At 43.9% G+C, this 24,606-nt stretch overlaps 6 non-coding genes and 12 pseudogenes across 6 annotated transcripts; all 18 read right to left on the bottom strand.

The window, feature by feature from the left end:
• Nucleotides 1–10,838: 10,838 nt before the first annotated feature.
• On the bottom strand, nt 10,839–10,959 carry LOC139834812 (5S ribosomal RNA; annotated as a pseudogene).
• Nucleotides 10,960–11,152: 193 nt separating this feature from the next.
• On the bottom strand, nt 11,153–11,269 carry LOC139834823 (5S ribosomal RNA; annotated as a pseudogene).
• Nucleotides 11,270–11,573: 304 nt separating this feature from the next.
• Nucleotides 11,574–11,695, bottom strand: LOC139834766 (5S ribosomal RNA). The gene has a single exon (XR_011750506.1). It is a non-coding gene; the product is annotated as a 5S ribosomal RNA (ribosomal RNA).
• A 192-nt stretch (nt 11,696–11,887) lies between these two features.
• Nucleotides 11,888–12,005, bottom strand: LOC139834727 (5S ribosomal RNA). The gene has a single exon (XR_011750422.1). It is a non-coding gene; the product is annotated as a 5S ribosomal RNA (ribosomal RNA).
• A 239-nt stretch (nt 12,006–12,244) lies between these two features.
• Nucleotides 12,245–12,362, bottom strand: LOC139834785 (5S ribosomal RNA; annotated as a pseudogene).
• A 507-nt stretch (nt 12,363–12,869) lies between these two features.
• LOC139834830 (5S ribosomal RNA) lies at nt 12,870–12,993 on the bottom strand (annotated as a pseudogene).
• An 826-nt stretch (nt 12,994–13,819) lies between these two features.
• Nucleotides 13,820–13,941, bottom strand: LOC139834838 (5S ribosomal RNA; annotated as a pseudogene).
• An 827-nt stretch (nt 13,942–14,768) lies between these two features.
• On the bottom strand, nt 14,769–14,892 carry LOC139834831 (5S ribosomal RNA; annotated as a pseudogene).
• A 1,444-nt stretch (nt 14,893–16,336) lies between these two features.
• On the bottom strand, nt 16,337–16,456 carry LOC139834827 (5S ribosomal RNA; annotated as a pseudogene).
• Nucleotides 16,457–16,656: 200 nt separating this feature from the next.
• LOC139834792 (5S ribosomal RNA) lies at nt 16,657–16,781 on the bottom strand (annotated as a pseudogene).
• Nucleotides 16,782–17,287: 506 nt separating this feature from the next.
• Nucleotides 17,288–17,403, bottom strand: LOC139834833 (5S ribosomal RNA; annotated as a pseudogene).
• Nucleotides 17,404–18,856: 1,453 nt separating this feature from the next.
• On the bottom strand, nt 18,857–18,975 carry LOC139834736 (5S ribosomal RNA). Its single transcript, XR_011750451.1, has one exon. It is a non-coding gene; the product is annotated as a 5S ribosomal RNA (ribosomal RNA).
• Nucleotides 18,976–19,492: 517 nt separating this feature from the next.
• Nucleotides 19,493–19,611, bottom strand: LOC139834731 (5S ribosomal RNA). The gene has a single exon (XR_011750429.1). It is a non-coding gene; the product is annotated as a 5S ribosomal RNA (ribosomal RNA).
• An 829-nt stretch (nt 19,612–20,440) lies between these two features.
• On the bottom strand, nt 20,441–20,562 carry LOC139834765 (5S ribosomal RNA). The gene has a single exon (XR_011750505.1). It is a non-coding gene; the product is annotated as a 5S ribosomal RNA (ribosomal RNA).
• A 2,343-nt stretch (nt 20,563–22,905) lies between these two features.
• LOC139834797 (5S ribosomal RNA) lies at nt 22,906–23,020 on the bottom strand (annotated as a pseudogene).
• A 191-nt stretch (nt 23,021–23,211) lies between these two features.
• On the bottom strand, nt 23,212–23,327 carry LOC139834829 (5S ribosomal RNA; annotated as a pseudogene).
• A 199-nt stretch (nt 23,328–23,526) lies between these two features.
• LOC139834842 (5S ribosomal RNA) lies at nt 23,527–23,647 on the bottom strand (annotated as a pseudogene).
• A 500-nt stretch (nt 23,648–24,147) lies between these two features.
• Nucleotides 24,148–24,270, bottom strand: LOC139834761 (5S ribosomal RNA). Its single transcript, XR_011750497.1, has one exon. It is a non-coding gene; the product is annotated as a 5S ribosomal RNA (ribosomal RNA).
• Nucleotides 24,271–24,606: the final 336 nt, after the last annotated feature.

Genomic DNA, 24,606 nt, shown 5'->3' with positions numbered 1-24,606 from the left:
ATACACGCCATCGGTCCACCCATCCTAAGTACTACTCTGCACTTAAGCAACAACCAGTTAGAGTGGAGATCCGGTGCTTTAGATCTTTGAGTATGATCGCATCCGACATGTTATGCACTGGTTCGATTTCCCTTATGTACTTGCTCCTCCCGCTCTTTATCTGCTCTATTTTGTACCATGTCCATCCCCTCTTTTTCATCCACTGCACCACCCGTTTCCCCATCCACCAATGACAGTAGAACCACAGTGCCCGCAAAAAAATATCGATCCTAACCACCATGTAGATAATACGCAGCGTGAGCGCGCAAAAAAGGAGGCAGATGCCCAAACACGAGGACTTCAGGAAGTGCCCCATCCTAGTACTGCTCTCTCGCCCAAGCACGCTTAACCGGAGTTAAAGTGGGATCCGGTGCTTTAGAATGCTGACCGGCATGATCGCATCCGACATGTTTGCTTCCTCATACTCATTTTCCACTTATATGGCACTCCTCCCGGCTCTTGTATGTCCTGCTCTCTATTGTACCATGTCCATCCTCTTTTTCACATCAACACCACCGTTTCCCATCACCAATAGCCGAGCACGAGTGCCCGCAAAAAATATCGTCCTAACTTCACCATGAATGTCGCCCGCGTGACGCAAAAAAGGAGGGATGCAACACGAGGACTTCCGAGGAGGTCACCCATCCTAGTACTACTCTAAGCCAAGCACGCATTACTTCGTGAGTGCGAGTGGGGATCCCAGGTGCTTTAGTGCTTTGAGTATGATCGCACATCCGAACATGTTATGCACTCATTTTCCCTTATGCTTGCTCCTCCCGCTCTTTATCTCGCTTCTATTTTGTACCATGTCCATCTCTCTTTTCATCCGCACCACCGTTTCCCATCACCAATAAGCGAGCACGAGTGCCCGCAAAAAAATATCGTCCTAACTTCACCATGAATGTAGTGGCGTGGCGCAAAAAAAAGGAGGGATGCAACACGAGGACTTCCAGGAGGTCACTACCAGCAGGATAACGTTTGCATAGAAAACCAGAGATTTTCCTACGGCGAACCACGCAATCCAAGAGCCAAGATGCAATCTAGAAGACGTGTAGCAGCGAGGGGGTCCCGGAGTCTCACCCTTGAAGAGATTCCCACGAGCCTACAAGAGGAGGCTCGCATTGTTGCTACGATATGAGCGATCACTTGCCGCTTGCAAGCGGCGTAGAAGATCTTGATCACGTGATCCCGGTTCCGGCGCTTCCTGACCAGGGCAGCATCCGGTACTTGCTCGGTCACCGCATTGGGTTGTTGATGAAGGCAGCGTCCACCTCCCGTTCCAGGCGGGCAGGCCCAGTGTGTCGCTCCTTCTTGAATCCGAGGGCGGCCACGACGGGCGTGGTGGCCGGTGGTGGTGGAGAGAAATCCGGGCGGAGCTTCGGCAAGCGTCTGCGGGATATGGTGGAGGAGAGAAGGACCGCTAGGGTTTGGGAGAGAGAGGGGGTTTGGGCGCCGGCCCTCTGGGGGTGCGGCCGAGCGCGGAGGCTTGAAGTGGTCAGCCCCTCTCTATGCTGCCCTCATTATATCCTGCAGTGGAAGCCCAAGAGTTCTAGTCAAGTCTTGAATAAGACCCCAACACTTAAAACCTCCCTTATGTGGGAAACCTACTCAAGGAGGAGTCCTACCCAGGTGAGAAGACTCCCACCTTTCCTTAGTCTGGGCTGTGCTTGAAAGCCACCCTAGGGAGTCCACCTTGGACTCCTCCTTTTAGGAGTTGGCTGGTCATGCAAGTGGAGTCTCTTCGGGACTCCACTTTCCAAAGTGCCATTCTTAGGACTTTTCTAGAGACCTTCTAGAACACCTTGCCATAAATGCACTTGGGATCATTTCCAAACTTGGGAATATGCACTTCCTTATATATGAATCTTATTCTCCGGACCATTAGGAACTCCTGCGTGATGTCAGGGATCTCATCCAGGACTCGAACAAATATTCGAACTCCATTCCATATTCAAGTTCTACCATTTCCAACATCCAACTTTAAAGTGTAACTCACCCCTACGGTTCGAAGTGAGACTATCCCCGGACATGGTTGAGTACTTACTCCGACCAATAACCAATAGCGGGATACCGGAGATCCATAATGGCTCCCACATATTCAACGATGACTTTAGTGATCGAATGAACCATTCACATACAATACCAATTCCCACTTTGTCCACGCGATATTTTACTTGTCCGATAGGGTTTTGATGCTTCGTGTATCACTCTATACCTGTGTTCAACCTCGGTCTCGCTGACAAAGTACTCTTTATAAATGCCGTGGTATGCATGGTCTCTTATGAACTCATTCATATGCTTGCAAGATATTAGACGACATTCCACCGAGGAGGGCCCCATTTGAGTATATCTATCCGTCATGCCGGGATGGACAAATCCTGCTGTTGATCCATATGCCTCAACTCACTGCTGCGGATACTTAATCCCACCTTTATAGCCACCACATTCTGGCAGGTGAGTGTTTGGTGTAAAATCAAAGTACCTTTCCGGGTATAAAGTGATTTAGCATGATCTCATGGTGTAAGGGACTGAAGGTAACTATGTATCCGAAAAGCTTATAGCAAATAACTTAATGACGAAGATCTTATGCTACGCTTAATTGGGTGTGTCCATTACATCATTCACACAATGACATTAACCTTGTTATTAATAACATCCAATGTTCATGATTATGAAAGCTAATCATCCATTAATCAACAAGCTAGTTTAAGAGGAAGCATACTAGGACTTCTTTGTTTGTCTACATATCACACATGTACTAATGTTTTAGGTTAATACTAATTCTAGCATGATATATAAACATTTATCATAAACATAAAGATATAAATAATAACCACTTTATTATTGCCTCCTAGAACATATCTCCTTCAGTCTCCCACTTGCACTAGAGTCAATAATCTAGTTTACATTTTGTAAAAGATATAACACCTTGACATATGGTGCTTTATCGCATGTATGCTGCTCATAGGAGAGTTTTAGTCAACGGATCTGACATGCTTGAAAGCATTATGTACCATTTTTAATTCATTTGCGTGCTTAACGCATCACTCATTTCCAAATGAGTGGGCATTAAATATGTTTGGTCTTAAATGGCCGGAACCTTAATTCATGGTCTGATGCAATAGTGTCATCACTAATATTGTCACACAATATGGCTTCAAAGTTCTGACTACGTAGGAACTACTACCAAGCTCTCAAAAGAACCTCTTGACTTAACATCACTTTGTCATTGTCAAAACAATGACATACTACTTGCCTTCTTTTGTTAAAGAATAAGATCACGAATATTTAGAACTCTTCTAAATCTAGCATAGACAACTTCCTGACTCATTTGTGCTACCTTTTAAAACAATACTTAGTCTAATTTTGACGATTTGAAATTTTATTTTCATATGTGACAAAACCAATATCGATTTTGTAACACCTTCACAATGCGATTTGTTTATCATCACTTCATACAAAAATATATATATATATATATCCTTTTAGTTCTTCTAAAGTACTCAAGGATATTCTTCTTTTGTCAGTCCCCGCTGATCATCTGTAATGAATCATTCCAGGTATATACTCATAACATTTTAAAGCACAAGATATCTGATTATGTTACATATTATTCATGATCTAAAATCACTCATGTGTTTTTACTCATCTTGAGTGTCGAGATACACTCAAATCTTGTTAAAACTTCACATGATAAAACATTGTTTCTTAATATTTCTATATTGAACTACTTCAATATCCATTCTATGTACTTTGACTTAAACTTATTATGTGTTTCAAATCTATCTTCATAGATGCTTGACTTCACAAAATTTGTTTCGATCCATACATCCTCTTTCATTGAAGTTAATTTCTCAATGAAACCTTTTAATCAAGTATATAATTACATCATTTATAACCAATTATATGTCATCTACATAAAGTATTATAAATATGTCTGGTAAGCGCTCCACTTAATTTCTATTTGCAAATGCAAGCCTCTTCTATCGTTTACGATGAAATCAATAACTCTTTGACTATTTCATCTGGTGAAGATTCCAACTCCGTGATACTTACTTCATCAATTGAAGTTTTGTATACCTATCTGGTATTATCCACAGACCAGCAAAACTCTTGGTTGTATCTTGTATACACCTTTAATACATACTTCTGATAAGTAATGTATTTTTGCCATCCTACTAACTATATTTCGCATAAAGGAAATATGTAGTGATTACTAGAATAATCCATATAGACTTTAAAGCATTTGCTACTGGAAGATCTAATCTTGTAAACGTAGTCAACTCTTTTGAACTTTGTTAAGTAAACAACTTTTAGAGCAAGTTGAACTTCTTCAAGGATATTTCATCCAAGTCCATCAATTTTATAGATCCTTTTTACTTTCAAAAAAGGTATTCATCTATCTTGGATTTCATGGCGAATAGCCGCATTTAAGCAGAGTCAGAGGCCACATCATAACTTCTTTTCTGATTTGTAGTTGGTTTATCATTTGTTTCAAAATCAATCCTTTGTTTCATAAATCACTTATTTGAGTCACAAAGTAAACCATACCGCTACAAGGTTCAATATGTACTTCGATCTCCATTAGGCGCAAAACACTTTGTAGTCATGGGAGCTATGATCGTTGTGGCAGCTTCGGGGAAGAGCCAATTCACGTTATAGCTAAACCTCACTAAGTCATTATACTACAGAGATTCATAAACCTTATCTAATTACATATCTTGTCCTCCCACTCAATAACTTCACTAGAAACAATTTCTCGGAAATTAGAAAATATTGACAAACACTTTTGTCTTTGTCTCATGGGAAGAATTCCCAATTAAAACTCTAGGATAATAACAAAGACATTATCCGATTTTTGGTTCGAAAACTCTTAGATAAATTTAAAGAAAGGACTCATTAAGGTTTTTATACCTATGCCATAACTCGTATGGTGTCAATTTCAACGGATCATGATGATCCTCTATGCGAGGTGTAAAAGCGGTAGTCACTAAAGCATAATCCACAAAAATATAAGTGGCGTCATAATATTTTATCATCATTACAATCCAACAAGGTTTGGAGATACATATCTGGGATACTATATCATCATTATGATACTCCAAGAAATGTGAGTTTGTAGAACAATTTCATAACTCTCTTAGATGTTCGCTAAAACTCGTAATTCAAAATATTTCTGCCATGCCCAGTCCAATCATAGATATTTGACTTTTCTATTCACGATGAATTTTCTACTTCAATGCTGAAATTTGTTTGAATCCATTCAAATGTTTCAAACTATTCCTTATTGAATATATCCACATATATATACTCAATTCATTGTTGAAAGTTTTCATGAAGTACGAAGAATCTCCCGCCACCACAACTATGCCCAATTGAACCACATACATCATCATGTATTTTTCCACCTAAGTTAGTTGCCGATTCAACTTTTACGCAGCCCTATGAGCGGTATTTTAATCATTTCTCTTTAGAAAAGATTTGCAAGCGTCCAAATGATTCAAAAAATCAAGTGACTCCAAAAATCCATTTGCATGAGTTCATCTAAATGCGTTTCTTTCTAACATGACCCAAATGGCGGGTTCCACAAACTGAAGTGGAATTCAAATCCATTTGCCTTATGGCATTTTAGCGATCAGGTTGTATGTGTATGTGTTCCACTTGCATTAAGATTTATAATAACTTATCCATAGTACATGGGAGTAATGTCATAATTCATGAACAACTCATTGACATTTTCTTTGTGACCAGAGCAAAATAACAATTATTAAGATTCTTTATTACTCCAAATTCTAAGGGCTAGAATAGAATACCAACGACGAACACAATAACACTTTATTTTGTTTAGGCGATGCATTCTATCATATTCACTTGCTCGATCCATAGTTAGGCCATTTGTATTCTTAGTATTGCGTTGTTTTGTATGACACCTTTCATACCAACTAATATGTTACTAATACCGAAGAATTTCACTGTAGTGTGACTTAACTAGGAGATACAACCATAACATGTATATTATTTATATACACACGAGGCTAGACTTTCTAGTCTTTTTTCTTTTCTTTTGCCAAAATATCTTTTCGCAGTTTCTCTTTTAGCTTTCCTCATTGTTCAGAAAATACTTCAACATCATTAACTTGCTAGGTTTGTTGGTCAAATACCAATAACCTTGAGGTTCTTATTTTGAAAGTTGATCATCATTCTATGATAAGTCGTTCCGGTTTCACTATTAGTAACCTTGTAATATGATGAACAATTTCACTCATAAATTTTATCCATTGTATCATGATGACTTTACACGAGACCATGTATACGGCTTACATGCCTAGGCTCATCATAAAGTTTTAACCTTCGAGCGAATCGCATGTGCAAATCCGGCTTGCACCAGGCCTTGTATGTCACCACGTGAGAATCTATCACACCCACGATCATTCACGTGATGCTTGATACGACGTAGTCTTAGCTTAACGGTGATTACATACTAAGGATGATAACTTCATGGATATCACCGAATATCATTAGTGCTTGCTTCCAATAAGTTGGAGGATTGTGGCGCTTTGGCAAAAGTGCCGTCACTAGCACTTCATACATTCCCATAAAACTTATGAGTTTATGTAGTCTCACCATATAATATTATATCATCTTGCAATAAGGTCTTAGATATCTCATATATCTCATACCTTGAAGTGTATTTCTAAGAAAACCTAAATTTTCAGCTCCTTACTTACTTTCAGAACAAATTTGAACTTCAAGTTTAAAGCGGAGACAAGATAACTTTGCAAGGTACTATTTGAAACCATAGCTTGATTGAATCAACAAAATGAGGTTCTTTACTAAAAAGTTTGCAATAGGACTTAATCAATTCTTGATTCTTTTTAACAATACGGTACCAATCCAAGTAAAGTTTCTTATCAGATTTTAACAAGTATTTCTATCTCAATTACAAGACCCAAGCATAGTAATGTAGCGGATGCAGTTAATACTACAAAAATTAATTTTCAAAATACTACTCAGACTATGTTTATGTATTAAATAATTAGTTCATGTTTTAATCTAATTACCTAATGAACTCCCACTTAATACAACATCCCTCATAGTTGTTAACAAGTGGTACACGATCCAAATCCACTACACCAGAAACACCGATCCATCCGGCCGAGATGATGTAGCTAATGGTGAACATCAACATAATGAAGTCATATCTATCCATATGACTCGTGTTCAACCTTCGGTTTCCCGTTGTCCCGAGAGCCATATGTCACGTACATATGAGCTAGGCTAAATCAAGTCAAACCCAAGTATTCCACGCGTGTAATGCGTAACATAGCCCCACACCGTTGTAGTGGTGAACGTTGAATCTATCGACATCCGATCATCACGACGGATGCTTTGCTTAAACGTGACATTTGTTTACAGCGGTGCATACGAGGGGAGAACACTTTATTATCTTGATATTAATGTGAGGGATCATCTTATAATGCTTACACGTCATGCGATCTAAGCAAAATAAGATGCATAAGAAGGATTAACATCACATGCGGATTCATATGTGAGTATGATTATAGGCCACTTTTTTGTCTTTAGCGCCTTTGAGTCTTTCATCTCCAAAGCACGGACACCATGATCTCCATCATCTTGAGGCGCATGATCTCCATCATCGTCGAGCGTAAGCGTCAAAGAGTTCATAGCGCCCGTCTTCATGGTTTGTTCACCTCATGTAGCAACTATTACCAACTACTTTGAAATACTACTCAACATGAAATTTAAAGACAACCATAAGGCTGTGATTTGCGCACAATACAATAATGATGCATCTCCTTACATATTCATCATCCATTATGGCCATATCATCACCGAACCTACTGCAAAAACAAGTTAGAACGTCTCTAATTTGGTTTGCAATATTTTTGCATTGGTTTGAGGGTTTTACGAGTAAAGATCTAATCTACCTCACAGACATGAACCACAACTTAGGTGATACTAGTGTTGTCAATAGAAGAAGTAAATTGAAGTCTTCACTATAGTAGGAGAGGCAGGAACACCATAAAGGAAGCCTCTGTATGCAATACAAGTTACAATGTTGAGCGAGAACAAGTCTCATGAACGCGGTCATGTAAAAGGGATTAGTCAAAGCATGCTTCATCCCACTATACCGCTTAAAAAGATGCAAAGTACTCAAACTAAAGATAACAAGAAAGCATCAACGCCACAAAACCATTATAAATTTCTACTCGGTACAACCATCTATGCAAAGACACGCAGCTTTCTGATACCACTTTGTAGAGATAACGTTGCATAGAAAACAAAAATTTTCTCTACCGCATGAACACGCAATCCAAGCCAAGATGCAATCTAGAAGGCGGTATGCTTGTGAGGGAGTATGAGTCTCACCCTTGAAGAAGATTCCAAAGCCTACAAGAGGAGGCTCTTGTTGCTGCAGTTATGAGCGATCACTTGCACGCTTGCAACAGCGCGTAGAAGAATCTTGATCACGTCCGGTTCCACGGCATACCGAACAGGCAGCACCTATCCATTGCCTACTCGGTCACACCGTTCGGTTGTTGCAGTGACAATGCACGTCCACCTCCCCGTTCCAGCCGAACCCGTGAAGCGATAATAGCTCCTCTTGAATCCGACAGCACGGCGGGCGTCATGCTGGTGTCGGTGCAATGGTGGAAGAAAATCCCAGTGACGACAGCTTAAGCGATGCGGGATATGGCTGGAGGAGAGAGACATAGGGTTTGGGGAGAGAGGGGTTTGAGGCGCCGGCCCTCTGAAGGAGTGCGGCCAAGGCATGAGGAAAACCCAGAAGTGGTCAGCCCCCTCTCTATGCCACCTCATTATGCATAAATTAGGAAGCCCCAAGAGTTCCTAGTCCAAGTCTTGAATAAGATTCCAACACTAAAACCTCCCATATGCTTGGCAGGAAACCTACTCAAGGAGGGAGTCTCCTACCCAAGGTGGGACTCCTGCCTTTCCCACAGAGTGGAGGCTGGCCCGGCCACCCTGAGGGAGTCACACCTTGGACTCCTCCCTTTAGGGTTGGCTGGTCATGCAAGTGGAGGTCTCTTAGGGACTCCGCACTTTCAAAGCTGTCATTCTTGGGACTTTTCTACGAACCTTCTAGAACCTGCCATAAATGCACGTCTACTTGGATCATTTCCAAACTTGGAATATGACTTCCTATATATGAATCTTGATTCTGGGACCATTAAGGAACTCCTCGTGATGTCCAGGATCTCATCAGGAACTCCGAACTCAAATATTAGAACTCATTCCACTATTCAAGTTCTACCATTTCAACATCCAACTTTAAGTGTGTCACCCTCGGTTCGTGAACTATGCGGACATGGTTGAGTACTTACTCCGACCAATAACCAATAGCCGGGATCTCTGGAGATCCATAATGGCTCCCACATGTTAAACGATGACTTGTTAACTGGTGATCGAATGAACCATTCACATACAATACCAATTCCCTTTGTCACGCGATATTTTACTTGTCAGAGGTTTGATCTTCGGTATGCTCTATACCTTGTTCAACCTCGTCTCTGACAAGTACTCTTTACCTCGTAATGCCGATGGTATCATGGTCTCTGTATGAACTCATTCACTTGTATGCTTGCAAGACATTGAGCCGACATTCCACCGAGAGGGCCCAGAGTATATCTATCCGTCAGCCAGGATGGATAAATCCCACTGTTGAGTCCATATGCCTCAACTCATACTTTGGGATGCTTAATCCCCACCTTTATAGCTTCACCCATTTACGCAGTGGCAGTGTTTGGTGTAATCAAAGTACCTTCCACGGTATAAGTGATTTACATGATCTCATGGTCACAAGGACTTCAAGAGTAACTATGTATCGAAAGCTTATAGCAAATAACTTAATAGCGAGATCTTATGCTATTGCAACAATTGGGTGTGTCCATTACATCCATTCACACAATGACATAACCTTGTTATTAATAACATCAATGTTCATTGATTATGAAACTAATCATCCATTAATCAACAAGCTAGTTTAAGAGGCATCACTAGGGACTTCTTGTTTGTCTACATATCACACATGTACTAATGTTTCGGTTAATACAATTCTAGCATGATATATAAACATTTATCATAAACATAAAGATATAAACTAATAACCACTTTATTATTGCCTCTAGGAGCATATCTCCTTCACACCCATCCTAGTACTACTCTACGCTTAAAGCACGCTTAACTTCGAGTTCTGATGGGATCCGGTGCTTTACAGGTGCTGGTATGATCACCATCCGACATGTTATGCACTCATTTTCCCTTATGCTTGCTCCTCCCGCTCTTTGTCTGCTCTATTTTGGCCACCATGTCCATCCTCTTTTCATCCGCACCACCGTTTCCCCATCACCAATAGAAGCGAGCACGAGTGCCCGCAAAAAAATATCGTCCTAACTTCACCGCCTTGAATAGTCGCCGCGTAGCGCAAAAAAGGAGGATGCAACACGAGGACTTCCCAGGAGGTCACCACATCCTGGTGCTACTCTCGCCCAAGCGCGCTTAACCGGAGTTCTGATGGGATCCGGTTGGCTTTGAGTGCTGGTAACAAAATCGCATCCGACATGTTATGCACTCATTTTCACCTTATGCTTGCTCCCACTCTCCGCTCTTTGTCTGCTCCTATATTTTGTACCATGTCCATCCTGCTTTTTCATCAACGCTTACTGTTTCCCATCACCAATAGCTTGAGCAGGAAGTGCCCGCAAAAAAATATCGTCCTAAATTCCACCATGAATGTCGCCGCGTGACCTTAAAAAGGAGGGATGCAACCACGAGGACTTCCCGAGGAGGTCACCCATCCTAGTACTAATCTCGCCCAAACACGATTAACCAGGATTCTGATGGGATCCGGTGCTTTAGTGCTTTAGTATGATCGCATCCGACATGTTGTATGCACTCATTTTCTCTTATAGCTTGCTCACTCCCCGCTCTTTGTCTGCTCTATTTTGTACCATGTCCATCCTCTTTTTCATCCGCACCACCGTTTCCCATCACCAATAGCCGAGCACGAATCCCACCAAAAAAATAACGTCAAAACATCACCAAGAAAGTCTCCGCGGGACGCAAAAAAGGAGGGATGCAACACGAGGGACTTCCCGGAGGTCACCCATCCTAGTACTACTCTCGCTAATAACGCTTAACTTCAGAGTTCGATGGGATCCGGTGCTTTAGTCTTTGTATGATCACCATCCGACATATTGCTACACTCATTTTCCCTTATACTTGCTCCTCCCGCTCTTTATCTGCATCTATTTTGTACCATGTCCATCCTCTTTTTCATCAGCACCATGATCGCATCCGACATGGTATGCACTCATTTTCCCTTATGCTTGCTCCTCTCGCTTTTGTCTCCGCTCTATTTTGTACCACACCATCCTCTTTTTCATCCGTAATCCACCGTTTCCCATCACCAATAATTAAGCCACGAGTGCCCGCCAAAAAAATATCGTCCTAACTTCACCACCAGATATGTCGCCGCGTGGCGTAAAAAAGGAGGGATGCAACACGAGGACTTCCCAGGAGGTCACCCATCCTAGTACTACTCTGGCCCAAGCACTCTTAACTTCGGAGTTACTACGTGGGATCCGATTGCTTTAGTGCTGGTATGATCGCATCTACGACATATTGTGCACTCATTTTCCCTTATGCTTGCTCCACTCCGACTCTTTTATCTGCTCTATTTTTGTACCATGTCCATCCTCCTGTCGCGCACCACCCGTTTCCCATCACCAATAGCCGAGCACGAGTTTTGTAAAAAAATGTCGTCCCTAACTTCACCATGAATGTCGCAGCGTGGCGCTAAAAAGGAGGGATGCAACACGAGGACTTCCTGTGAGGTCACCCATCCTAGTACTACTCTCGCCCAAGCACGCTTAACTTCGGAGTTCGATGGGATCCGGTGCTTTAGTGCCGGTATGATCGCATCCGACATGTTATGCACTCATTTTCCCTTATGCTTGCTCCTCCCGCGCTCTTTTGTCTCGCTTCTATTTTGTACCATGTCCATCCTCTTTTCCCATATAGCCGAGCACCACCGTTTCACCATCACCAAAAAGGAGGGATGCAACACGACCACCGTTTCCTATCACCAATAGTCGAGCACGCAGTGCCCGCAAAAAATATCGTCCTAACTTCACCATGAATGTCGCCGTGATGCAAAAAAGGAGGGATGCAACACAAGGACTTCTCAGAGGTCACCCATCCTAGTACTACTCTAAGCCAAGCACTCTTAACTTCGGAATTACGATGGGATCGAGTGCTTTAGTGCTGGTATGATCGCATCCGACATGTTGTACACTCATTTTCCCATATACTTACTCCTCCCGGCTCTTTATACGCTTCTATTTTGTACCATGTCCATCCTCTTTTTTCACATCCGCTGCACGGTTTATCACCAATAGCCAGAGCACGTGCGCTGAAAACTTCTCGGTCCTAACTTCACCATGAATGTAAGCGGCCAGACGCAAAAGGAGGGATGCAACACGAGGACTTCCAGTGAGGTCACCCATCCCCTGGTACTATAATCGCCCAAAGCTGCGCTTAACTTCAGAGTTGATGGGGATCCTGATTAACACAATGCTTGGTATGATCGCATCCGACATGTTATGCACTCATTTTCCCTTATGCTTGCTCACTCCCGCCTCTTTATCGCTTCTATTTTGTACCCTTCATCCATCCTCTTTTTCATCCGCACCACCGTTTCCCCATCACCAATAGCCGAGCACGAAATTTCCGCATAAAACTCGTCCTAACTTCACCATGAATGTCGCGGCGTGGCGCGCATAAAAGGAGGGATGCAACACGAGGACTTCCCAGGAGGTCACCCATCCTAGTACTACTCCTAGCTAAGCAAGCTTAACTTCGGAGTTCACGATGGGATCCGGTGCTTTAGTCTTTGAAGTAACGATCGCTTATCAGAGCATGTTGTGCACTCATTTTCCCTTATGCTTGCTCCTCCCAGCTCTTTATCTCGCAACTCTATTTTGTACCATGTCCATCCTCTTTTTCATCCGCGCCACCGTTTTGCATACCAATGATGAGCCAAGCACGAGTGCCATAAAAAAATATCGTCCTAACTTCACCATGAATGTAAGCGCGTGAAAGCGTAAAAGGAGGGATGCAACCACGAGGACTTCAGAGGTCTGCCATCCTGTTACTACTCTACTTCATGCACGCTTAACTTCAGAGTTCGATGGGATCGATTGCTTTAGTGCTTTGGTATGATCACCATCAAACATATCATGCACTCATGTTTCCCATATACTTGCTCCTCCAGCTCTTTAATACGCTTCTATTTTGTACCATATCCATCACTCTTTTTCATCCGCTACCGTTTCCTATCACCAATAGCCAAGGCCACGAGTGCCATAAAAAAATATCGTCCTAACTTCACCATAGATGTAAGCCACGTGTTGTATAAAAAGGAGGGATGCAACACGAGGACTTTGGAAGTCACCCATCTAATTACTACTCTACGCTAAAGCAACGCTTAACTTCAGAGTTCCCGATGGGATCCGGTGCTTTGATCTTGGTATGATCACATCGAACATGTCATGCACCGCTCAATTTTTCCATATACTTGCTCCTCCATCTTTGTCCGCTTCTATTTTGTACCATGTCCATCCTCTTTTTCCATCCGCTTTACCGTTTCCCATCACCAATAGTGCTTGAGAACACGAGTGCCGCCAAAAAATATAGTCCTAACTACACCATAGATATTAAGCATTGAAAACAAAAAAGGGGGATGCAACACGAGGACTTCCCAGGAGGTCACCCATCCTAGTACTACTCTCGCCCAAGCTTACGCTTAACTTCGGAGTTACGATGGGATCCGGTGCTTTAGTGCTTTAGTGTGATACTTGTCAAACATGTTATGCACTCATTCCCCATATGCTTGCTCCTCCCGCTCTTTATACTGCTTCTATTTTGTACCCGTCCATCCTCTTTTTCATCCGCTGCATCGTTTCCCATCATAATAGTGAACACGAGTACTATGAAAAAAATATCATCCTAACTTCACTGTGAATGTCGTGCGTGTGCTTGAAAAAAGGAGGGATGCAACACGAGGACTTCCCAGGAGAGTCACCCATCCTATTACTACTCTCATTAAGCAACTTAACTTTGGAATTACGATGGGATCAGGATGCTTCCAGATCTTTGGTATGATCGCATCCGAGCATGTTATGCACTCATTTCACGCTATCTTTGCTCGCCATCTTTTTAATATAACTACATTTTTGTACCATGTAACCATCCCCTCTTTTTCATCCACACCACCCGTTTCCCATCACCAATGGTCGAGCACGAGTGCCCGCCAAAAAAATGTCGTCCCTAACCCCACCGCCATGATATATTGCCGCGTGACACAAAAAAGGAGGAGGATGCTAAACGAGGACTTCCCAGGAGGTCACCCATCCTAGTACTACTCTCGTAGCTTGATTAACCAGGAGTTCACGATGGGATCTGGTGCTTCAGGTGCTGGTATGATCGCATCCGGAAGCATGTTATGCACTCATTTTCTCTTATACTTGCTCCTCCCGCTCTTTAATACCGCTTCTATTTTGTACCATGTTCCATCCTCTTTTTCATCCGGCATGCCGTTTCCCATCCTGTCTTGAAACTCACGAGTGCACTTAAAAAAATATCGTCCTAGCTTCACCATGAATGTAATGGCGTGACGCAAAAAAGGAGGGATGCAACACGAGGACTTCCCAGGAAGGTTACCCATCCTAGTACTACTCTACTTCAAACACGCTTAACTTCAGGAGTTCTAATAGGATCCGGTGCTTTAGTGCCCCGAGTATGATCGCATCCGACATATTATACACTCATTTTCCCATATGCTTGCTCCTCCCGCTCTTTATCTTTGCTCTTTTGTTCCATGTCCATCCTCTTTTTCATCCTCGCTGCCGTTTCCCATCACTGCAATAATTAAGAGCACGAGTGCCATAAAAAAATATAGTCCTAACTTCACCATGAATGTAAGCGGCGTAGCGCAAAAAAGGAGGGATGCAACCACGAAGGACTTCCCAGGGAGGTCACCCATCCTAGTACTACTCTACTTAAGCACAACTTAACTTCGGAGTTCGATGGGATCCGGTGCTTTGAATGCTTTGGTATGATCACATCCGACATGTTATACTCATTTTCCTTATACTTGCTCCTCCCGCTCTTTATACGCTCCTATTTGGTACCATGTCCATCCTCTTTTTCATCCGCACCACCGTTTCCCATCACCAATAGCCCGAGCTTAGTGCATAAAAAACTCTCATCCTAACTTCACCATGAATGTCGTGGCGTGACGCATAAAGGAGGGATGCAACACGAGGACTTCCTGTGAGGTCACCCATCCTAATACTTCTCTACGCTAAAGCACGCTTAACTTCAGGTTCGATGGGATCCGGTGCTTTAGTCTTTGATATGATCACATCCGATATGTTATGCACTCATTTTCCCTTATGCTTGCTCCCTCCCGCGCTCTTTATCTGCTTCTATTTTGTACCATGTCCATCCTCTTTCCATCCGCACCACACGTTTCTCCTCCGCAATAACCCGAGCACGAGTGCCCATAAAAAAATATACAAATCCTAACTTCACCATGAGATAACCGCGTGGCGTAAAAAAGGAGGGATGCAACACGAGGACTTCCGAGAAGATCACCCATCCTAGCACTACTCTACGTAGCTTACGACTTAACTTCGGAGTTACGATGGGATCCGGTGCTTATAATCTTGGTATGATCGCATCAAACATGTTATACACTCATTTTCCACTGATGCTTGCTCACTCATCTTTATCTCGCTGCTCTGTTTGTACCATAGCCACTTCCTCTTTTTCATCCATTTTACCGTTTCCCATCACCAATAGTCGAACACGAGTGCCCCACTTAAAAAAATACTCGTCCTAACCGCCCCCGCCATGATATGTACGCGTGGCGCAAAAAAGGAGGGATGCAGCTCACGAGGGCTTCCCAAGAGGTCACCCATCCTAGTGCTACTCTATTCCATGCAACTTAACTTCGAGTTCTGATAGGATCCGATTGCTTTAAAATGCTAGTATATTCATATCAAACATGTCATGCACTCATTTTCCATATGCTTGCTCCTCCCGCTCTTTGTCTCTCTCTATTTTGCTTCCATGTCCATCCTCTTTCCTTCATCCCAGCACCACCGTTTCCCATCACCAATAACCGAGCACGAGTGCCCGCTGTCTCGTCCCTAACTTCACCATAGATATCGCATGCGTGGCGCAAAAAAGAGGGATGCAACACGAGGACTTCCCAGGAGGTCACCCATCCTAGTACTACTCTACTTCGCCCGGCAACTTAACTTCGGAATTCGATGGGATCCGGTGCTTTAGTGCTGGTATGATCACACATCCGACATATGTCATGCACTCATTTTTTCCATATACTTGCTCCCTCCGCTCTTTATGCTGCTTCTATTTTTGTACCATGTCCATCCTCTTTTTCATCAGCACCACCGTTTCCCCATCACCAATAAGCGAGCACGCAGTACCCATAAAATATATCGTCCTAACTTCACCACCAGATATCGCCCATTGTGACGCAAAAAAGGAGGGATGCAACCACGAGGACTTCCCAGGAAGGTCACCCATCCTAGTACTACTCTCGCCCAAACAAAGCTTAGCTTCGGAGATTGATGGAATCCGGTGCTTCGAAAATCTTTGGTATGATCACATCCGACATGTTGTGCACTCATTTTCACCTTACGCTTGCTCCTCCCGCTCTTTATACGCTCTATTTGGTACCATGTCCATCCTCTTTTTCATCAGCACCACCGTTTCCCATCACCAATAGCTGAGCACGAGTGCAGCAAAAAAATATAGATCCTAACTTCTACACCGCCAGATGAATAAGCGTGACGCTATCAAAAGGAGGGATACAACACGAGGATTTCCTGTGAGGTCACCCATCCTAGTACTACTCTACTTAAGCACGCTTAACTTGGAGTTCTGATGGGATCGATTGCTTCAAGTCTTGGTATGATCACATCCGATATATTATGCACTCATTTTCCCATATGCTTGCTCCCTCCACATCTTTATGCTGCTCTATTTTGTACCATGTCCATCCTCTTTCACATCCGCACTTTTACCGTTTCTCATCACCAATAGCCGAGCACGAGTGCCCGCCAAAAAATATCGTCCTAACTTCACCATGAATGTCGCGGCGTGACGCAAAAAAGGAGGGATGCAACACGAGGACTTCGGAGGTCACCCATCCTAGTACTACTCTACCCAAGCAAACTTAACTTCGGAGTTCGATGGGATCAGGTGCTTTAATGTGCTGGTATGATCACATCCGACATATTATGCCTCATTTTCCCATATGCTTACTCCTCCAAGCTCTTTATACACGCTTCTATTTTTGTATATCATCCATCCTCTTTTCCTCCAACTTCCGTTTCCTATCACCAATAGTGAACACGAGTGCCCGCAAAAAAATATAAGTCCTAACTTCACCATGAATGTCGCGCGTGCCACAAAAAAGGGAGGGATGCAACCACGAGGACTTTGAGGTCACCCATCCTAGTACTACTCTAGCCCATGCAAGCTTAACGTTCCCAGTTCGATGGGATCCGGTGCTTTAATCACTGGTATGATCAGCATCCGACATGTCATGCACTCATTTTCCCACTTATATAGCACTCCTCCACGCTCTTTATGTCACTCTCTTTTGTACACCATATCCATCCTCTTATCCATACGCACCACCGTTTCCCATCACCAATAAGCGAGAGCACGAAATTGCCCGTAAAAAATATAAATCCTAACTACACCATGAATATCGCCGCGTGGCGTAAAAAAGGAGGGATGCAACACGAGGACTTCCCAGGAGGTCACCCATCCTAATACTACTACTCGCCCAAGCATGCTTAACTTCGAATTACGATGGGATCGATTGCTTTGAAAGATCTTTGGTATGATCACATCGGAGCATGTTATCGCCCTCATTTTCCATATACTTGCTCCTCCCACGCTCTTTAATACCCGCTCTATTTTGTATACGTCCATCCTCTTTTTCATCCACTTTCCACCGTTTCCCATCGCCAATAGCGAAGACACGAGTGCCCGCAAAAAAATATGATCCTAACTTCCACCGCCAGATATACGCCGCGTGGCGCAAAAAAGGAGGGATGCAACGCGAGGGCTTCTGAGGAGGTCACCCATCCCTAGTACTACTACCATGGCAACTTAACTTCGGAGTTCTGATGGGATCCGGTTAACTGATGCTGGTATGATCGCATCCGACATATTTATGCACTCATTTCCTCTTATGCTTGCTCCTCCCGCTCTTTGTCTGCTTCTATTTTTGCTTCCATGTCCATCCTCTTTTTCCCCGCCAGCACCACCGTTTCCCATCACCAATAGCCGAGCACGATTGCCCGCAAAAAAATATCGTCCTAACTTCAACATGAATATACGCGTGGCGCTAAAAGGAGGGATGCAACACGAGGACTTCCCAGAGGTCACCCATCCTAGTATTACTCTGTAAAAAACGCGCTTAACTTCAGAGTTCGATGGGATCCGGTGCTTTAGATGCTGACCATGATCGCATAAGTCATGTTGTACACTCATTTTCCCATATGCTTGCTCCTCCCGCTCTTTATCTCGCTGCTCTATTTTTGTACCATATCCATCCTCTTTTTCATCCGCTGCACCGTTTCCCATCACCAATAGCCCGAACCACGAGTACCCATAAAAAATATCGTCCTAACATCACCATAAGATATGTCGCGGCGTGACACAAAAAGGAGGGATGCAGCACGAGGACTTCCCAGGAGGTCACCCATCCTAGTACTACTCTCGCCCAAGCACGATTAACTTCGGAGTTCGATGGGATCCGGTGCTTTAGTGCTTGATATGATCACATCCGACATATTTATGCACTCATTTTCTCTTATGCTTGCTCCTCCCGCTCTTTATACTGCTCTATTTTGTACCATGTCCATCCTCTTTTTCATCCGCACCACCGTTTCCCATCACCAATAGCCGAGCTGCAGTGCCCATAAAAAATGCTCGTCCTAACTACACCATGAATGTCATGCCGCGATGACGCAAAAGGAGGGATGCAACACGGGGACTTCCCAAGAGGTCACCCATCTAATTACTACTCTACTTCGGCAAGCTTAACTTCAGAGTTCTAATAGGATCCGATTTCTTTGGTACTGGTATGATCTGCCTCCAGACATGTTATGCACTCATTTTCCATTATGCTTGCTCCTCCCGCTCTTTATCCGCATCTATTTTTGTACCATGTCCATCCTCTTTTTCACTCCCAGCACCCACTGCGTTCCCCATCACCAATAGTCCGGCGAGCCCGAGTGCAGCAAAAAAATACTCGTCCTAACTTCTACCATGAATGTCGCTTGGCATTGACGCATCAAAAGGAGGGATGCAACACGAGGACTTCCCAGGAGGTCACCCATCCTAGTACTACTCTCGCCCAAACACGCTTAACTTCGGAGTTCTGATGGGATCCGATTGTACAGTGCTGGTATGATCGCATCCGAACATATTGTGCACACTCATTTTCCATTATACTTGCTCCCTCGGCTCTTTATCTCGCTCTATTTGGTACCATGTCCATCCTCTTTTTCATCTTTCCACCGTTTCCCATCACCAATAGTCGAGTACGAGTGCCCGCAAAAAAATATCGTCCTAACTTCACCATAGATATGTCGCCGCGTCAGCGCAAAAAGGAGGGATACAGCACGAGGACTTCCCAGGAGGTCTTACATCCTAGTGCTACTCTCTACTTCCCAAGCACGCTTAACTTCGGAGTTACGATGGGATCAGGTGCTTTAGTCTTTGGTATGATCACATCCGATATATTTAATGCGCTCCCATTTTCCCTTATGCTTGCTCCTCCCACGCTCTTTATCCGCTCTATTTTGTACCATGTCCATCCTCTTTTTCATCGCGCACCATAGTTTCTCATCACCAATAGCCCGAACCACGAGTGCAGCAAAAAACCATCGTCCTAACTACACCATAGATAACCGCGCGTGGCTTGCGCAAAAAGGAGGGATCTAACACGAGAGACTTCCCAGAGGTCACCCATCCTGATACTACTCTACTTCAGCCAAAGCACGCTTAACTTCGGAATTCGATGGGATCGGTGCTTTAGTGCTGGTATGATCGCATCGGAAACATGTTATGCACTCATTTTCCCTGTCTGCTTGCTCCTCCGGCTCTTTAGCTCGCTTCTATTTTGTACCATGTCCTTCCTCTTTTTCACATCCGCACCACCGTTTCCCATCACCAATAGCCAGGCACGAGTGTCATAAAAAAATATCGTCCTAACTTCACCATGAATGTAAGCGTGGCGCTTAAAGGAGGGATGCAACACGAGGACTTCCCAGGAGGTCACCCATCCTAGTACTACTCTCGCCCAAACACGATTAACTTCAGAGTTCTTATGGGATCCGATTGCTTTAGTGCTTTGGTATAATCACATCAGGCATATTATGTACTCATTTTCTCTTATGCTTGCTCCTCCCGCTCTTTATCTCGCTTCTATTTTGTACCATGTCCATCCTCTTTTTCATCCGCACCACCGTTTCCCATCACCGTAGCCGAGTGCGAGTGCCCGCATAAAATATCGTCCTAACTTCATAGATAGCAAGCGTGTATAAGAGGGATACAACGAGGACTTCCAGGAGGTCACCCATCCTAAAGTACCTCTGCATGGCAACAACCGGAGTTCTAATAGGATCGGTGCTTTAGTGCTAGGTATGATCGCATCCATTTCTTAATATATTTCATATGCTTGCTCCTCCGGCTCTTTTATACGCTCTATTTTGTACCATGTCCATCCTCTTTTTCATCCTTTACCGTTTTATCACCAGCTGATGAAATTGCAGTGCCCTTAAAATATCGTCCTAACTTCACCATGAATATGCGGCAGCATTAGCGCTAAAAAGGAGGGATACAACACGAGGAGACTTCCCAGCAGGTCACCCATCCTAATTACTACTCTACTTAATACGCTTAACTTCGGAGTTCGATGGGATCCGGTGCTTTAGTCTTGATATGATCGCATCCGACATATTATGCACTCCATTTTCCACATATGCTTGCTCCTCCCGCTCTTTGTCTGCTTCTATTTTGTACCATGTCCTTCCTCTTTTTCATCCGCACCACCGTTTCCCATCACCAATAGTCGAGCACGAGTGCCCGCAAAAAATATAGATCCTAACTTCGCCATGATATGTCGCCGCGTGGCGCAAAAGGAGGGATGCAACAAGGGGACTTCCTGTGAAGTCACCTTACATCCTAGTACTACTCTAAGCCAACCGACTTAACTTCAGAGTTACGATGGGATCCGGTGCTGAGTCTTTGGTATGATCGCATCCGACATGTTATGCACTCATTTTCTCTTATGCTTGCTCCTCCCGCTCTTTATGCACTCTATGCTTTGTACCATGTCCATCCTCTTTTTCCATCCTTTTCACCGTTTTATCACCAATAGCCGAGCACGAGTGCCCGCAAAAAAATATAGATCTAACTTCACCATAGATATATCGTATGATGACATAAAAAAGGAGGGATGCAACCACGAGGATTTCGAGGAGGTCACCCATCCTAGTACTACTCTCGCTTCAAGCACGCTTAACTTCGGAGTTCTAAGCGGATTCGGTGCTTTAGTGCTTTGGCCGCTGATCACATCAGGCATATTATGCCACTCATTTTCCCTTATGCTTGCTCCTCCAGCTCTTTATCTGCTCTATTTTGTACCATGTCCATCACTCTTTTTCCTATCAACTGCACCGTTTCCCATCGTAATGATAGAACACGAGTGCCATAAAAAAATATAAGTCCTAACTTCACCATGAATGTCGCCGCGGCATTAGCGCAAAAAAGGAGGGATGCAACACGAGGACTTCCACGGAGGTCCACCATCCTATTCTCTACTCTAAAGCACGCTTAACTTCGAAGATTGGTGGGATCCGGTGCTTTAGTCTTGGTATGATCGCATCCGACGTATTATGCACTCATTTTCCCTTATGCTTGCTCCTCCCGCTCTGTCTACCGCTTCTATTTGGTACCATGTCCATCCTCTTTTTCATCAGCACCTGCGTTTCCCATCACCAATAGACGAACACGAGTGCCCGCCAAAAAAATATCGTCCTAACTTCTGCCATGAATATCGCTTGCGTGGCGCAAAAAAGGAGGGATGCCTTACGAGGGACTTCCCAGGAGGGTCACCCATCCTAGTACTACTCTACTTAAGCAACTTAACTTCAGAGTTCTGATGGGATCCGGTCGCTTTAGTCTTGGTATGATCGCATCCGATATATTGTACACTCATTTTCCCTTGTGCTTGCTCCTCCCACGCTCTTTATCCGCTCTATTTTGTACCATGTCCATCCTCTTTTTCCTCCGCTGCACCGTTTCTCATCACCAGCAGCCGAACACGAGTGCATGCAAAAAATATAGTCCTAACTTCTACACCCATGAATGTATGGCGACATAAAAGGAGGGATACAGCATGAGGACTTCCCAGTGAGGTCACCCATCCTAGTACTACTCTACTTCAAGCACGCTTAACTTCGAGTTCGATGGGATCCGATTGCTTTTTAGTCTTGGTATGATACTTGCATCAAACATGTTATGCACTCATTTTCCCTTATGCTTGCTCCTCCGGCTCTTTGTCTTGCTTCTATTTTGTACCATATCTATCCCACTCTTTTCATCCGCACCACCGTTTCCCATCGCCAATAGCCAGCGAGAGCACGATTGCCCGCCAAAAATATCGTCCTAACTTCACCATGAATGTAAGCGGCGTGGCGTAAAAAAGGAGGGATGCAACACGAGGACTTCCCAGGAGGTCACCCATACTAGTACTACTCTCGCCCAAGCACGCGCTTCGGAGTTCGATGGGATCCGATTGCTTTAGTGCTGTATGATCGCATCCGACATGTTATGCACTCATTTTCCCTTATGCTTGCTCCTCCAGCTCTTTAATACGCTCTATTTTGTACCATGTCCATCCTCTTTTCATCATACCACCGTTTCCCATCATAATAGCCGGAGCTGCGAGAGCCCGCAAAAAAATATCATCCTAACTTCACCATGAATGTAAGCACGGCGTGGCACAAAGAGGATGGATCAACCACGAGGAGAACTTCCAGGAGGTCACCCATCCTAGTACTACTACGCCCAAGCACGCTTAACTTCGGAGTTGATGGGATCCGGTGCTTTAGTGCTGGTATGATCGCATCGAACATGCATTTATGCACTCATTTTCCCCTTATGCTTGCTCCTCACGCTCTTTATACGCTCTATTTTGTGCCATGTCCATCACTCTTTTCATCCGCATTACTTTGCGTTTGTCACCAATAGCGAAGACACGAGTGCCCTTAAAAAATATAGAATCCCTAACTTACCGCCATGAATATCGTGGCGTGGCCTCTAAAAGGAGGGATACAGCACGAGGACTTCCCAGGAGGTCACCCATCCTAGTACTACTCTACTTAAAGCATACGATTAACTTCGGAGTTCGATGGGATCCGGTGCTTTAGTCTTTGTTATGATCGCATCCGACATGTTGTGCACTCATTTTCTCTTATACTTACTCCTCCCGCTCTTTGTCACGCTCTATTTTGCTTCCATGTCCATCCTCTTTTTCATCAAATACCACCGTTTCCCATCACCAATGTGCCAAGCATGAGTGCCCGCCAAAAAATATAATCCTAACTTCACCATGAATGTAAGCGGCGTGACGCTATAAAAAAGGAGGGATGCAACACGAGGGACTGGAGGTCACCACATCCTAGTACTACTCTACTTCCAAGCACGATTAACTTCAGAGTTAAGATGGGATCCGGTGCTCGTGCTTTGAGTATGATCGCATCCGACATGTTATGCACTCATTTTCTCTTATGCACTCCTCCCGCTCTTTATACGCTCTATTTTTGCTTCATGTCCATCCTCTTTTTCATCAACACCACCCGTTTCCCATCACCAATAGCCGAGCATGAGTGCCCGCAAAAAAATATAAGTCCTAACTACACCATGAATGTAAGCGTAGCGCAAAAAGGAGGGATGCAACACGAGGACTTCCCCAGGAGGTCACCCATCCTAGTACTACTCTCACCCAAACACGCTTAACTTCGGAGTTCTAATAGGATCCGGTGCTTTAAGTGCTTTGGTATGATCGCATCCGACATATTATGCCATCATTTTCCCTTATGCTTGCTCCTCCATCTTTATCCGCTCTATTTTGTACCATGTCCATCCTCTTTTGCTCAGCACACCCGTTTCCCATCACCGTGAGTCGAAACCGATTACGCGCAAAAGATATCGTCCTAACTTCACCATAGATAATAGCCGCGTAACGCAAAAAAGGAGGGATGCAACACGAGGACTTGAGTGAAGTCACCCATCCTGGTACTACTCTACTTCAAAACACGCTTAACTTCGGAGTGCTGATGGGATCCGGTGCTGGTACAGCCTTAATCGCATCCGACATATTATGCACTCATTTTCCCTTGGCATGGC

The sequence above is a fragment of the Lolium perenne genome, unplaced genomic scaffold (assembly GCF_019359855.2).
Source record: "Lolium perenne isolate Kyuss_39 unplaced genomic scaffold, Kyuss_2.0 unplaced63, whole genome shotgun sequence".
NCBI lineage: Eukaryota > Viridiplantae > Streptophyta > Magnoliopsida > Poales > Poaceae > Lolium > Lolium perenne.
The sequence above is the reverse complement of the archived record's forward strand: the minus strand, read 5'-3'. Positions and strand labels throughout refer to the sequence as shown.